Source organism: Pseudochaenichthys georgianus, unplaced genomic scaffold, assembly GCF_902827115.2.
Source record: "Pseudochaenichthys georgianus unplaced genomic scaffold, fPseGeo1.2 scaffold_180_arrow_ctg1, whole genome shotgun sequence".
NCBI lineage: Eukaryota > Metazoa > Chordata > Actinopteri > Perciformes > Channichthyidae > Pseudochaenichthys > Pseudochaenichthys georgianus.
The window spans coordinates 854788-871857 of record NW_027262575.1 but is presented as its reverse complement, the minus strand read 5'-3'; the positions used below and the strand labels follow the sequence as shown (position 1 = coordinate 871857).

Here is a 17070-nt window from a genome sequence, read left to right as displayed (position 1 = left end):
AGTCCGTGAGTATGGTGGGCCAAGCTGTATACTCGCGGTGTGGTTGCCTGTTACAGCCACCTCAGAGACCTGTGATGCAACTGGGAACATTGTCACAAAGTCTGTTGGACTGTTCAGATAAAAAATGTGTATCGGAGGTTGAACATTTTAAAGCTTTACCCAATGTAGTATTTACCTACACTTTAAAGTGGCTATGCGTGGACAAAGTGACATGCTGATGTTGCTTACAGCTAACGGAAAGGAGATGTTATAGATATTGGCATCTGTTTGATGCCTGTTGCATAGTGATGTCTGTTGGTGCTTTGGTTAAACTGCATGCTGACCCAGGTTCACAATGAGATGTACTGTATGCGCAGATGTGGAAGTTTACATGTGATGTAGTTGTGAGATAGCCTACTTAAAATAATGCTGCAGACTGAAACACGGTGTGCTGTCAGACCGGATCATTGCTGTAAAGGCGACACTCGTGCCCCCTCGACTCATAGACTGATCCTGTTTTTTGTCCATGTCTGATTGGCTTAGAGCTTTCGCGACTGCCAAAAAATGTGTACATTGTGTATTGGAGTTTGCTTGACGGGTCTTTTTTCTTGTTTACTGAAGTGTTTCAGCGTCATTGTTATTGTCTTTATGATAAAATTACTGCCGAAATGTTTTTGGCCTCTCTGATTTCTGGGCTTGATTTCAGTCCCAGTCCCTAAGTGGGTTACTCTTCTCAGGGACCAACCAGTTCAATAACATTACAATGTGTCCGTGACCATGTACAGTTCCATGTTAAATTGGCACTATCTGCTGGACAGAAGACGTAACGCTCTGATGGCGTCGTTTGAACAACAAAAACAGAGTGAAGCAAACAATCTTTGACTACAGATACCATCCTGCAGAGAGCACACAATCCAACAACTCGTTTCTTTTGGGTCTGAAATCACTTTACAAAACGTTTGTGTTAAGACACTGAGACTAGCTGGTCCACCTTAAAGGTCAGTCCAATTTAAATGAGCGGTGGGTAATCAGCAGGTGAAAAGCAGGACACAGGATTTTGGTCCTGAAGATATGTAATGATTATTTAACAAGGAAAAGTCAAGGGGTCAAAGAACATTAGAGATTATTAGTGAATGGGTATCAGATGGGTGAAATCAGGCTTGGGGAGTAAAGGATTACCTGAAACGGCAATTATGTAATTTGGGTTACAAAAGTAGGTAGGTGTATTCCCTTAAAGTTACAGAAGCAAATACAGTCAGATTACAGATCTTATTATTTAGAACAGGGTTTATTAACAAGATAACGTTGTTACAGATCATTTAGAAATAAAGAACGGTACATTACTCTTCACGAGTCTGACAACAGCTAATGAAACCATCTTCCAGGTAATCACCGTGGTCTCAAGTTAAATAATATTTGATAACAAGTTAGAAATATATTTGTGTTTAAACACGAAAAGAGAAATCACATCACCGTTCAGTGAAAGCTTTGCCTTCTAACTTTAAATATACGGTCATTATCCAAGGAAACAGCATCTAAATAGAAGAATAATTTACTGGTAGAACATGTTAAGTTCGCGATACTTTGCGTGGCGATATTGTATCGATATGCAGATACCAAGTATTGATATTTTATTATATACATTTTTCAGATAGTTTTTTTTTGGTGATTCCCACCCCTAATACATAAACATTAAAATGCAAGTCTAAATGTATCAAACAACAACTACTGACAGAATGTAATAACTACAACCAAGATTAACTGAATATCACATAAACAGATTCAACACATAAAATCATCCTATGAACTTCGAGCCCTTAAATCCACAATAAATGGTTAATGAACATTGACTTATCTGGATATATATGGAGTTCATATAAAGTCTCATAGAAACATTGTCATACAGAGTTCATACAGGTTGACAGATTGTTCTTATGTATGAATTGTCATGGGATTAATTAATTGTGTTTTACAACATGTGTCAAATTTCATATCACTTACAAGGACTCTCTGTATCTGAGTTCCTGGCTGGTTCTGGTCCTCCACAGTCCTCTCCATCAGCTTCTGTTTCCAAGTGTTCAGTTTGCCCTTGAAGCTGCTCTCCATCAGCTTCGGTTTCCATGTGTTCAGCTGAGCTGTTGGCTGGAGGCTCTGCCTCTCTTTTCTCCTCAGTTTGATTTTGATGGAGCTGTGAGGACTGACGACCAACGCACTTATGGCTTTTCACCTTATGCCTCCAGGTGAATCTTTTGTGACACATAATGCAGCTGAATGGTTTCTCTCCTGTGTGGATTCTAATATGGTCCTTTAAACTTCCTCTCACTGCAAAAGATTTCTTACAAATTGAGCAGATGTATGGTTTCTCTCCTGTGTGGATTCTCATGTGCAGATTTAAATATCCTTTCAATGCAAATGTTTTCTCACAGACTGAGCAGCTGAATGGTTTTTCTCCTGTGTGGATTCTCATGTGTTCCTTTAAATGTCCTTTTTGTGTAAAATATTTCTTACAGACTGAGCAGCCGAATGGTTTCTCTCCTTTATGGGTTTTCATGTGGCCCTTTATATTTCCCCTTTGTGCAAAAGATTTCTCACAGACTGAGCAGCTGAATGGTTTGTCTCCTGTGTGGATTCGCATGTGAATTATTAAGTAATGTCTCGAAGCAAAATATTTCTTACAAACTAAGCAGGTAAATGGTTTCTCTCCGGTATGAATTATGATATGTCTATTCAGACTTGACTTGCGGCCAAATATCTTTGCACACTGAGAGCATCCAAAGTGTTATTTCCAGTCCTACGTCTTGAATCACTGACAGAGTCTTGTTTATTTTCCTGAGAGTTTGAAGCTGGTTCTCTGGTCTTCTTCCAATCAGCACTGTCTTCAGTGTCAAGTTCAGAAGAGTCTCCAGGGTTGTCCTCAGTCTCTGGTTGTAAATGTCTCTCTGGATCTGAGTTCCTGGCTGGTTCTGGTCCTCCACAGTCCTCTCCATCAGCTTCTGTTTCCAGGTGTTCAGTTTGTCTTTGATGAAGCTGAGAGGACTGAGGTTTCTCTTCATCATCTTCACTCTTCACAAGGACAGGAGTATATGTGAACTTGGTGATATCAGCCTCTTCCAGCCCTTGAAGCTGCTCTCCCTCCTGACTGATCCAGAGTTCCTCCTGTTCCTCTTTAATGTGTGGGGGGGGCTCTGGGTCCTTCTGGTCCAGACTGGAGCTCCACTCCTGCTGCTCAGGGGGAACCTCTTCTTTAACCACCACCAGCTGCTGGACGTCTGCAGGAAACAGGAAACACAGAGTAAGAAAAAACTGTTCAGTGTTAGAATTTAAAAAGTAATGACCATTACCAACATTAACATTTAAAATGCTTGCCTATCATTTTGCTAAGTCCCGCCGCCTTTGTATGTCTGTTGGCTCAATTGTCTGTCAATTACACCTTTTTTCCAGATGCTCCGGAGAGTTCCAGGAAAACAGGTGAGTTAGTACTGTAGCTGATACAAAAGGTTAGTTACACTGCTTAGTTTGGACAGGGAGAGCGTGGGGGCGAAGTTTCTCTTTTTCTGTTTGCAGATATGAGTTTCTACATGTAGGTTTGTGTAATTCATGATCAAGTTAGTTATCAGGGTTAGATCTGCATTTACTGGCTGTATGAGCTGATGGTGCATTTTAGTGATTGTTTTTAAAGTGGACCTATCATGCTATATTTGAAACATATATTGTAGGGCCATACAAAACATGTCTGTGAAGTTTCTCTTGCAGGTTTATCACAAGGTGAGTTCTTTTTATTTCCTGCTTTTTAAAACACATGTGCTCTACAGTACAGGTTAGCGAGGCTTGCTAATGTAAACAAAGACGAGATTACGTCCAAAACACGTCAGGCATTGTTTCTGATAGCAACTTTCTGTGGGTCCGCCGTCGCTATTATGCCACAGCGGATGGAATCTGTATCTGCTTGTTGTACACCCGTTTTTAAAAGATTTGGGTATGGAGGAAAAGAGAGAGGGTTATATTTGTTGACGCTGCATGAGTTCCCCGACGCACCGGGGACACATATGTATGTATAAAAGACATCCCAAAGTGCATTTTGCATGATGGGTCCCCTTTAACCTCTTAAGGACGAGAGCCCCCCGGATCGGAGCTGGTGAAAGTTTTTTTTCGAGACTGTCCCAGGGCTTCTTTACATTTAAAAACCTATTAATGTGTCGTACCAGATTAACGAGAAGAATGTCAGCTAACTGATGATATGAACTATTTTTACCAAAACAAAACACAAGTCTCAAAAGAAGCGTCTAAATGACCCCTGAGCGTAAAAAAAGCTAACGGACTTGGCACAGAACTCAATATAAAGATACCCTTATTACTTATCGTAACTTTACATAAAAGATATCCGATTAAAGCTGAGACTCCACAGATTATATAGGTATAGTATCATCACTGAGCGATCAGAACTCATGACAGGGGAAGCAAACACAGACATCACAACACGGAGCATTACGGAGAAAAAACGGGACATCGTCTCACCTTAGCTGTTATTCTGATCAAAAGTCATGTTCAATGGCATTGCAACGAGAAAAAACGCAGCTGAAGGTTAATCCATAGGTTAATAATGTGACTGTCTCTTTGAAAAAAATATTGATAATCCATAATTCAATTTTTATGCAAAAATCTGAGAAAAATTAGCTGCTAATGGCAGCCACCAGAGGTTAGCGCAGCTTCCGGTTTTTCTACTCGTCACTCTCACTCCTTATTTGGTCATCTGTGTGTGTATGTGGAACTTTCCCTCGATTCCATTGGCTCCGACGGATAAAAAGAGATGTCAATCATCCAAATCGACCAAGGGGGACCAGAAATATGGAAAATCCACCCAAATGGCCCCAGAAGTGTTTTTTTTGTGCTAAATATCTCTAAAAAAGGTCAAATGTCACTTGTTTTGCATCAATCTTGATACAGGGTACTTATTATACGTTATAGTTTGGATTCCTAAAGCTTTTAGTCTACTAACCCATCATCCAAGGGTAGTTTTCACTCTAAGTAAAAAAGGTTTTTTGGACGGACACTATAATTTACAGTTTTTTACCATGTTCAATCTGAATTTTCTTTAAAATAAAAAACATCTATATTGATTCTGACTTTTCTACATCCAACTCACAGGTTTATCAGGTTTATAATGTATTTACAAAGTGTGAAGAGGAGGCAACTTTAGAATAGGGAACATGTCCAGGTCAATTAGAGTCAAACTACTAGCTTATTGGTTATGAATAAGACTTCACTTTAAAATAGGGAACATATTCTTAGATAGAAATACCTAATTTTGAGTTATTTAGACACAATTAACACTTATAGTTTCATGTCTTGTTACATAAGAATAGATCATATTTGTTAAGTGTTATTATGGGAGAATTAATATTCTTGTGCTACTACTGCCTTATTAGGCCCATATTGAGCAGAGCATATTAAGACCAAAACTCATGTACAACAACTTCCTTACGTGCAATAAATAAGCACTAATTAGAGGGTTATTGAGGAAAAACTCTCAACTAATATGGTCATGTAGAATAAGGCATTAATAAGTGTTTTATAATGACTAATAAAGAGCCAACATACTGCTAATATGCATGTTAATTAACAACTAGTTGATGGTTAATTTGTGTACCTTAATATAAAGTGTTACCAAAAAGTCGTGTTCAATGGCATTAAAACGCACAAAAACGCTGCTGAAGGTTAATCCAATGTCTCGGTGTCACTTTGAAATGATAACTGATAAACCATCGTAATTAGAGATGTCCCGATCCGATCACGTGATTTATTTTTTTTATAATTTTTTTTTTTTAATCTAATGTTACAAAACAAAAATGACCATGTTCACGTCTTAAAGTCATCCTGAGGACTTAGTTTTGGTTTAAAATTACACAACATCATGTATGTGTTGCTTTCTTTGGGCTTGTTTTCAGACCTGGTTGCTTATTTCTCTGAAATCTGGCAACAGAGTGGGCGCAGTGTCTCATAGTAGCAGCAAGCTAACGAGAGGCTACGTTCAGCTGGTGACTCGGGAGTCGGGACAGAGAAAATGTCAGGAGTTTGGAAGTATTATAACATTGAAAGCGAAGGCAGTGTAACAGCCAGATGCAATGTTTGCAAGGCAGAGGTTCCGCGTGGTGGAAAGAACAGAGCTACGTTCAACACGACCAATTTAATACGCTACCTGAGAAACAAACACCAACAACAACACGGCGAGTACACAGCGGCCACTCAGGTAACGGCACTGAAACAACCGACACTTTCAGAGACTTTTAAGAGGAAAGAGAAACTGCCCCAGAACAGTAACACAATAACAGTCAAGATAGCTGAACTCATCGCGTTGGATGACCAGCCGTTATCTGTTACCTTTTTTTTCTCTTAATGCATTGCATAAAGATCGGATCGGGAAAAATCGGTATCGGCAGATTGTCAAAATCAAATGATCGGAATCGGATCGGGAGCAAAAAAAGGTGATCGGGACATCCCTAATCGTAATATTTATGGAAATAAGCCTAGCTTTCAGTTTTCAGAGCGTAACGTAGCTTTCAGTTTGGGCAAACTGCGTGTGCATCACTCTCACTCCTTATTTGGTAACGTGTAGGTGGATTTAGGAACTTCCCTCGATTCTATTGGCTCTAACGGTTCAAAAGTGGTGTCAATCATGAAAATCGACCGAGGGGGGCCAGAGATGGGTCAAATACACGCAAATGACCCCAGAAGTGTGTTTTCTTTTCTAAACCTCTCTAAAAAGAACAAATGTCACTTGTTTTGCATCAATCTTGATACAGGGTACTTATATGTTATAGTTTGGATTCCTAAAGCTTTTAGTCTACTAACCCATCATCCAAGGGTTTTTTTCTTTACTGTGTTCAATCTGAATGTACTTTAAAATAAATAAAATCTATAATGATTCTGACTTTTCGACATCCAACTCACAGGTTTATCATTGCTTTGAGAAAAAGATTATTAATTTACGCATTTTAGAAGTGAAGATATTGTTCTGGGAATGTCATTTTCGAGCCTGAAACCTGAAAAACAGGCTCAGGGTTAAACAGGTTAATAAAAAGAGAGTGAATAACGAGGGAACAGACCTGCTCTGTGGATCTGAAGCTGAGGCTGTAAAACAGCGTCCAGTAGATTCCGGTGTCTCTCGTTCTCCTGTTTTGAACGAGACAGTTCCTCCTCGTACTCTGCTATCGTTCTTTCAAACAGAACAAAGATGTCTTCAGCAGCCGCAGTGAGTCGCTGCTTCACCAACGAGAGCAGGACAACACTCATGTTTACTAAATCAACACTTCCCGTTCAACACACCGTTTCTCTGAAGCTTCAGTCTCTGTTCAACACACTGTTTCTCTGAAGCTTCAGTCTCTGTTCAACACACTGTCTCTCTGAAGCTTCCTGAGCTGCTGTTCAGCTGGACGGCAGGAAGCAGAGGTTTGGGAGGATGATGTCCCTAATGCGGTTTAGATTCCTCCAGCACCACGGGGGGTCCTGTGTGGATGGCAGCTCCTTCCTCAGCAGATCCAGTTCTCCAGAATTGTCCTAAACACAGAGAAAACGAAAAAATGAATGAATTTGATAACAAATGATTGTAAAATGTAACTCAGCATTACAGACAAACCATCCCGAAAGGATTATTTAAAACGACGCACTGTTTCGGTTTTTAAAACATTTTTTGCCTGGCTAAAACAACAGTTAAATGTTAATTAACATCAGTATCATTTTGTATTACCTCAATATACCGAATCGCTACTTTTGTTATTTCACGCTGCTGTCACCAACCTGCTGGCTCATCGGTTCCTATCTCGGTAGCGAGCAGACAGGAGGTGTTTTCAATTTTTCAAAATGGCCCACGTTCTGGGGGGCGGGGCTAATGGAAGCCATTTTGAAATATGTCCGCAATTCCATGAGGAATGTCTATGGCAAGATTCAGGTAGTTCGGAGAAACTATATGTGACTACCGCACAATAGGGGGCGCTACTATTTCACTGTTTTTCACATTATGCTAATACAAAAAAATCAAAGTAGGCCGAGCTTCGGGATACGAGAAGATAATATATAGAGCAGCTCCACCCCATAGACTGTATATATAAATGGACGTAGGGTCCGTGACGTCACCCATAGGATTCGGCAGAGTTGCCGAGAAGCTCTTAGTAGGCGGAGTCGGCCACTAACGGCTCGACAGTGACGTCAGAGTTCACCTCCAGCCTGCTCCAAATAAGGGCAAAGAGGCGGAGCCGAGGCGGGACCTGCTGCCACCGAGATGGAAGTTCCAGAGCTAGCTGAAGCTACCAAGCTAAGCTAACATGCTCCCCATCTGCACGCTGCCGTGGCATTTTACGTTTCTAAGGTAAGCGGACATGACACTATTCAGCAAAACTATAAATATTAATCTAAGTTATTGAGTTTTTAGCATAATGCTTCAGAATCTTAAAATCCCTTAACGTGTGTATGCAATAGACCTATCGCTAAGCCACGCTCCCCTTTGACAACTCGGACAAACAAAGCAGACCGTTAATGACTGTTGACAATGGCCGCGGGGGGAGTTCAAGTTCAATTGTCAGATTTACCACAGCAGGTAATAGACCTGTTTTTTAAAGATGACACAAATATTTCATCTAGAAGCAGACAGAGAGGGTTACAGTATGCAGTGGAAAAGTACGTCCATGAGATACAAATTTACAGAAAAGAAGATTAGAATCTAGGCCAAATGCTACCACTCGCAACTGAAAAGTGAGAAACCCCACAGGCTCTGTATCAATGTTGCTGATGACAACACCATCATGGAGCAGTGTTGTTCGTGTATTGCAGGGTAAGTAATTTCGAACACATTATTACCTTAGACCTCCATGGTGATGCAAGCATTAGCTATAGATAACGTTAGCTAGCTAGCTACTCTCAAGCATTACTTACAGTTGATTTGATTGAAGATTACAAGAACTATGACGATAATCCATGATTACTACTATTGCTGATATTTTAGTTTAGGCTAGTGGTCCAACGCGGTATACGATCTCTCTCACTCACCCGGTATACTGAGTGGGTGAGGCAGGGCTAAAGTCAGGCAGACATTGGATTTGCATATGTCAAAGCCACTGTGTAGGCCAGTAGCTAGACCCGACAGCTGTGTCATTTATGTAACGTTAGTGACAGGCAGGCTACATTAAAGTAGGTTGCACTAGGTTCAATGAGTAGCCTAGTCCCACTGCACTGGGAGCTATATACAAGTCGCAGCTAGTACAGGCAGTTTTCTCAAACAGTAGCCTATTTCTTGTCTCCCCTTCTCATTGCTGTTGAAACCAACGGGCACCAGGTTACTGTTCGCACATCATTGGGCTCATGTACAGTTTAGACATTTCTCGTGCCCAAAATGAAGACACTGCCTCCTGTACAAGTCGGCCACAGCAGTGGCATAGACCCAGAGGGAAGAAGGTAGCAGGCCAGCCTATATCCTCTGCCGTGGTGGCAAAAGCCAAACTGAACCGCAAACGGAGACCAGTGATCCCCACCTACACTCCTAACAGGTAGTTTCAAAGCACAATAAAAACACAGATACATTTGGTAATAAAGGCAAAATGGTGCTCCTTCACAGTTTATTGAAAAAAAATGTTTGCACCGTCATGCAGTTTGATGTGAAAGAATAATAGCCGAGGCACAACATCAGATACATTTCTACAGTGAATAGTTAATACTATGCATAACACAGTTAACAGTAACATGTATCTTTCTGCCTTTAGGAGACACTGAGAGGAATGAGAGGCACACCTATAAGCTACATCGTTAACCAGACCCCTATACAGGTAGCAGTGGGTGGAAAGGACTGCCCCATTGGTTGTAATGGTATTCTTGAGGATGCAAGGCTGGAAGTTAGACAGCATACTCACAACATACCAGATCTGGTTGATGTTTCTCAACCTTATGTTAGGGATCCTCTCCGACACAATTTTAAATTTCGTTATCTTTGATATAGCACGTTCAACATGTATCCTGTGTGCAGCCACTTTTTTTGCCAGGCAGACATCTGTAGAGGGCATCTGCCTTTTTCCTCTGAAGAAGGGTGGGATGTTTATTTCAAGTCCAATTTCGTGTAGGTCATTTTCAATTAAAAATCCTTTATCTACCATAAGCCCACCCCCTTCCTGCAGATAGCTATGTTCAAGCAGATTGTTCATTAGCTCAATAAAGTTGCTCTGCCTAACTATTTCTTTGTCAGACATAGATCCAGTGAAAAGAGTTGAACGACATATTACAGAACCTCGTGAATCACATGCTATGAGGGATTTCAATGTGTTTGCAGACTTGTAGGTTGAGTAGCTTTGGCTCTGCAATACAAGTGAAGTTGGGGTTTGATTTTTAACTCTGTACAGTCTAATATTGCCATCGTTGTAGGAAATTCCTCTGTACTTTCCTGGCATTTGTGCCATTATGTCTCTGAGGCCATGCTAGTTCCCCTAGAACTGTGAACATGTAGCCCACCTATGCGTTGAACAAACTACCAACACTACGTTCATCAATCATAAATCTAAATGCCAAATCTTTTAAATCATGATTTTGTCTCAGTTTCATAAGAACAAGCAAGAGCTGCACACGCAGGGGCATTGTGTTAATGATCAGTTCTGCCATATGTTAATGGGACTGAAGTGTGCTGTGCGGTTTCACTGCTAGGTATACTAAACACAGTACGTAGATTGTTGAATTGATCAGAAGTGAATCCAGTGGCATATTTGAAATGCTGGTACACGGCTGTGCTGCAGACCTCTGGTGTTCATCTATTTGGTCCATGATTATGTCTCAGAACAGTATTTATACTCGTCAGTGATTCCATTTGTGCTTGTTGATTTCTCAATCTTTCATCTCGTTCCTCTTGTCCACCTTCCATCGGGGGAGGCTGCTCCACAGGCCGGCGCTCCTCATCTGGAGGCTCCTCCACACCCTGACCTTCTTAGAGAAGAGAGAGGAGTAAGAGGGGAGGAGAGAGGGGTGATAGATAAGGGGAGAGGGATGAGGGGGAGAGGTGAATGAGGGGAGAAAGGAATGAGAGGAGAGAGGGATAAGAGGAGACAAATGACTCCTTGATGTTTCAAAACATTTCTCTCGCTGCAGCTCCCACAGACCAACCCAGCAACATCCCTGCCTGTATCCTCTTCCTGTACCAAGACCATCCCCATGCCCCTCTCTCCAGACATAGCCATACCAACTAGGGATGGGAACAATTAATCGAATATTCGAAATTATTCAGGTATTCGAATAATTATTCATGTGTTCGAATATGAGTTATGAATATTTTTATTTTAAAAAAAAATTATTAATTTTTTTTTTTGGGAGTGATGCCTAAGTTGATTACATATTATCAAATTGAATAATTCAATGTGTATATATATACGACTGTGCCATAGCTAAATGTGTTAGGTGACGTCTTAAGGTGTGTTTTGCTCCGCTCACCGGTCCCTCCACACATGAAAGCTGTAGGCCTATAGCTGTCAAACTGTGATCACCAGTTCAATACATTTGACAAATTCGACTTGGTTTCTACACTTATTTGAACTTGTATGTATTTATTTCCAAAAATGATTGAAACAAAATTGGGCAAAAAAAAAAGTAAAAAAAAAAATTGTTAACATTTTTTTTTTTACCCAATTTTTTTTTATAGGATATGTACATTTCGGTTAACCGGTTAACCGTTTTTTGGGGGGTCGAATATTCGAATATACATTTGCTTTCAAATTCCCATCCATAATACCAACACCACAGCACAAGCAGAGCTTTGATCTGGAGGAAGCAAGAATACTACAACTGCAAACCACGGGACAGGCTGCATGTCCACTGCGGCACAAGGAGCGAGAGGGCGGGCTGACTGCATCACAAAGAGAAAGAACATTTCAGATGCCTTCATACAGTCCACATATTACCCCAAGCTCTTCACTGCTCCTGCAACAACCTATGGCTCTGCCAGTGAGTCAGAGGCCAAGCAGCTGTACCAGATAGGCATGTTCATAGCTCTGGCCTCCTCCTGCAACCAGATCTCCCCTTCCCTGGGGCAACACCAGGTGCTATAGTATGTGACAGAGGTCAAACAGGCTTGCTTGAGCTGAAATGTCCCTCTGCAGCACGGGACATGACGGTAGCAGAGCAGCCACAGCCATAACAGATGTCTATGTGCGTGAAGACGGAGAAGACATGCACATCTCAGAGAGGCATAACTGTTATTACCAAATTCAAGGGCAACTACTACTTAGCGGACTCGACTTCTGTGACTTTGAATTTTGTACAAGAAGAGATGTATATATTGAGAGAGTTCAGAGATATTCAGTTCATCAATGACATGATTGTAAAGCTGCACACATTCCACGATGCTCCCTTTAGTCCAAAGACATAAATCAGACTCGGGTTGACCTGTGTCGTCTCTGTGAGGCAGTAACATCTCCAGCACGCCTCATTCTGTGAACAAGTATTAGCTAAGCAGACAGATAATAATAATAGTTCATTTATGGAGCATCTTTCATACATAAAATGCAGCTCAAAGTGGATTTTATTGACAACAAACACAACAACATTGACAGATCAACATTTGTATTTTCCTCGTCGGGGATAAAACGAAAAGTCCAGGACTTATTCCCATCGTTGTCCCTGTTGTTACTGGTTTCAAGTGGCACTATGGCATCTGAAGTGCATCGAGCATTCTTAGTGCATAATCTAAAGTGCATGTAGTCAAAACAATTATGTTCATCAACAAAGTGCATAGAGACATTACTCATCGTCCACCAGAGGTTCAACACATCATACCGTCGCACCAACGTTATGGCCGGTCGCTAAACAGCTGCTCCCTTATCCTTGATGTGAACACGGCAGCGCTCTCGTTTCCTTCCTATTGAGTGGTAGCTTGTTCCACTCCACTGCACCTCTATCTAAAAGACATCTGACCTATCTTCCCGTTGTGTTTCAGGGGACTACATTTCTCAGGCTTCCTCTTGTGCTGTGTGTGTGCAATCATGTCAAGGTGGTTGTTAAAATATGTTGGGGCTCTCCCGTTTAAAATCTTGTGGACCATCCCTAGCTGTAGTTGTGTGGCTCTGGCCTCCACAGGTAGCCAGTGGAGTTGGGTACATGGAGTCCTCCCGATATGGGTTCTGGAACGTAGGCCTAATACTACTCTGATTGGTTCGTTCTGCGCTGTTTGGAGTTTATGTTGCAGGGGTTTGTTACGGCTCCAGCACCATGAGCTGATGGCATAGTCGAAATGGCACTGGACCAGACCTGAGGCACGGGTTTTTAGGCAGTCAAAGTTAACAAAAATTGACTTCCTAGCTAGGAACCTTGTTCTGGCACTTATCTTGCCCAGGACATTTAGGGCCATGTGGGCACCTCCGAGAGTCTCATCCAGAAGATACAGCCTAGATATCTTACTGAGGGCTGTGATGGGATGGTTGTGCCTCCGGTGGTGAGAACCAGTGTGTCCTCCCTGCTTAGCCTTATCTTTGAACCCATTCATATGGATTCTGTCTTGCCTAGGTGCAGTGACAACCTATTGTCTGTTAGCCAGTTCTTTATACTATCAATGTTGTCAGCTAGGATGTCCTGTATATTAGTGCTTTTCCCTAAAATGCATAATAAAATATATAAAAATATATAAAAGCAATAATAAGTACAGTAAAAGCAAGGAACAACATTAAAATAGAAGCAAGAGCTAATAAAAGCAACAGCAGATGAAAGTTAACAGTTAAAAGCCAGAGTAAAAAGGTAGCCATGTATTTCTTTATATACAATATCTAATCTTGTTGCCTGTCGTGTGTAGTGGTGACTGTTGTGTAACCGTTGAAATGATAATATGATGTTGAATGTTAGCAGTGGTGGTCACTACATTAAATCTATAACTGTCCTTGTTGGTCATCATTTTCACTGTTATGCACCTGGCTGACTGTAACGTTACCTTTATTTGGGTGAGGGTCTGTGTCTTTTCGGAGCGGCACACACGAGAGCCCGGATGGGATCTGGATATTCCAGAGTTGGCTTCCCACCTCTGAAGTGCTTTGAGGTGAAAAGACAGTTAGCAAAAGTTAGCTAAAAACACCAGCTAACTAGCGAGGACGTTGATGTTGATAACGCTGTAGCTAGTTAGCTGGCTAACAAGTTGGCAGCTAACGTTAGCTAGCTGGGCTGGATATACGCTAGCTAGTTGGCAGTCAAAGTCAATCGTTAGCAAACTAATAGTTTGGTCTACGTTTCTAATACATGCCGTCAAATATTATGTCTTTATGAATTGACCTTACCTTTGAGCAAACATAAGTGTCCTTGGTAATTGTCTTCACATTCAGTTGTGTATGTGGTCGACGACACAGCATAATCCACCGCTTGCATTTGTCGAGTTTTCTTTTGGGCTTCGGAAAAGGTACGAAATATACTCCTCCATCCAGTCTTTCAGGGTACCTGGTGTCCGAATTACAGGTACCCCACGCACAGCGTTTCACCATCAGATATTAGCTAGATAATAAACATAGAAACTGAACTCTTCACAGTGGTTTCGATCACAGACGTCTGGTTTTGGTTTGATGCGCCCCACAAACGGCTTTTCTGGTGATGTCCGAGTTTTCTGCCAGGAGGGATTTTCGCTGTGATATGATTGGACAAATTCTATTTGGGGCGTGGTTTAATGATAGGTCTATTGTGCTAAATTCAACACTGGAATCAAGCAAATATTAATATCTTTGCATGACATTAGTTATTTATATTTTGATATCACTTAATTATACGTTTAATAAATGTAAGTCAAGCTAAGGTACTTGGGATGGTAGCTATGATGGTAAGGGAAACACTGCACATTATGCTAATAAAAGAAAATCAAAGTAGGCGGAGCTTCGGGATACCAGAGGATAATATGTAGAACAGCTCCACCCGGATAAGTGTGCCAAATGTCAGGTCCGTCAGACTTACGCTGCGACTATGTACATTTTTCGTAAACTGAATTTTCACAGGGCGCTAGCGAGCATGTTGGAAATGTTGCACCCATCGACTCCGGAATGTAACATTTTTCACCCGTCCTGGCGGCGTTGCCAAATGTCGCTACATGAATAGTGTCGCAACCCCCTCAAAAACAGGTCCAATCCCCAGACTATGAAGAATTCTAATAATAATTCTATGCATTACAATAGGTCTTCGCACACTTCGTGCTCAGGCCCTAATAATAATAAGTACAATTAAGTGAATGAATGTGTTGTCAAAGTGTTATAATGTCATTCTAGGTATACATGTTAATACCCATAACCCTTTAGTCTGATTAAAGATATCATTCCTATTTTCTTTATAATACTACAAGCGCCCCTCTTGAGATGACACGGAGGATGCAGCTGCACCAAAGAAGAACAAGAAGAAGGGACTAGGGAGCTTCTTCAAGGCCACCGTAGACCAAGCTGCAGAACCTCAACCTGCTCTGGAACAGGACCAGGCCATTGCTCTTGAGCTACAGTCCTACCTCCAGGCAGGGCCACTGGATGCTGAGGAGGACCCACTAAAGTGGTGGAGGGAATCCCGGAAGTTCTACCCACGGCTCTCCATCCCGGGAAGGAGAGGGTCTTCAGTACAGGTGGCAATATTGTCACCTGCCTGCACTCATTTCTGAAACCAGACCATGTAAACATGCTGGTGTTTCTAGCAAAAAACCTTTAAGAGATGACACGAGCAGCCCTTCCAGCATTTGCCATGGTGGCCAACATTTTTTTATTTGGTCTTAAATTGTAGTTCAACATTTATTTCCTGTTACTTCTGGACTATGACGGTGGGCCAGCCTTTAATGTTTAACTGGGTGGAATATATTGAACATGTTTTACCAAAATGTTGGCTATATGTTAAGGATTTCTCCGGTTGTGACACTGCAACATGTTTGTGGATCTTGTTTATTGGTATTTATTATTTTTATATAATTTATTTAAAGGTGGGGTAGGTAAGTTTGAGAAACCGGCTCGAGATACACTTTTTGTTATATTCCATGGAATGCTCTTAACATCCCGATAGCAATGAATATCTGAAGTGCTTTGACAAAAAATCCATAAAACAATGTCATCTGTAGAAGCCGCAATACTGTAAAAAGTACAACCTGGCCTACCTGCCTGTCAGCCTTCCATCGGGGCACAAACTTATCTCGTGCCCTCATTGGTCATGTGCGCGTTCGTGTGTGTTGGAGGAGGGGCTCTGTGAGGAAGTGGCAGATTTTCTCCGGTTGTGTATTTTCAAATTCTAGCGATCTCGAGCCGGTCTCTCAAATTTACCTACCCCACCTTTAAATGTATAATTTATTTTGTATTGGTTTTTCAGTTGATTACCCTGACTCAACAGTTAAAAAGTTCAAATTATTATTTGTATTTGTTTTAAAGTACAATAAATTGATGTTTTCAAAGTCAATGAATAATCGTATTTAATAATCGTGATATCAATTATTGACCCAAATACTCGAGATTATGATTGTTGCCATAATCGAGCAGCCCTACTGTATATAGACTATTCCGCACAGTTTCTATCATATTCTATTGTATTTACTTTTACTATTGTATCTGTTTTATTGTGTTGCACTGTTGGAGGAGCCTGTGACCTCAGATTTCCATTGCCATAACTACTGTAGCTATGTTCACATGACAATAAAAGCCTTGAAACTTATGGGACGCTACAATGATCTGTTTGGTTTTTCAGCCAAACACTTCAGGGACCTCTGTAGCCTATATATCTGCAACCTAGAATATTTGTGTTAAAATACCGTATACTACGTGACCTTTAAAGTAAATGAAACACAATACTCACATTTATCAGTTATTCCTCATGAGCTGCTTTCTCTCCGAGACAGGACCGACATTTTGAAAACAACTGGCTCCTCACCAGCAAGCATTGCATTCTGGGATACGGTAGGCTGCGAGGATGCATGAGAGGACTCCTCAAATCCGGGGAAAGAAGAAGGTGGCCGTATTCAAAACCGCCCTTCCCCCTTCCCCTCGTCTGAAATCCCTTTATTCGTCCCACAGAGGGGGAATGTACAACACACTCCACTCTCGCTCGACACGCGCCCCCCACCCCCGCTCTCTCTCTTAAAGGGATACT

At 41.4% G+C, this 17070-nt stretch overlaps 1 pseudogene; it reads right to left on the bottom strand.

Annotated features, from left to right (window-relative positions):
• Positions 1-1269: 1269 nt before the first annotated feature.
• On the bottom strand, positions 1270-17002 carry LOC117441585 (zinc finger protein 84-like; annotated as a pseudogene).
• Positions 17003-17070: the final 68 nt, after the last annotated feature.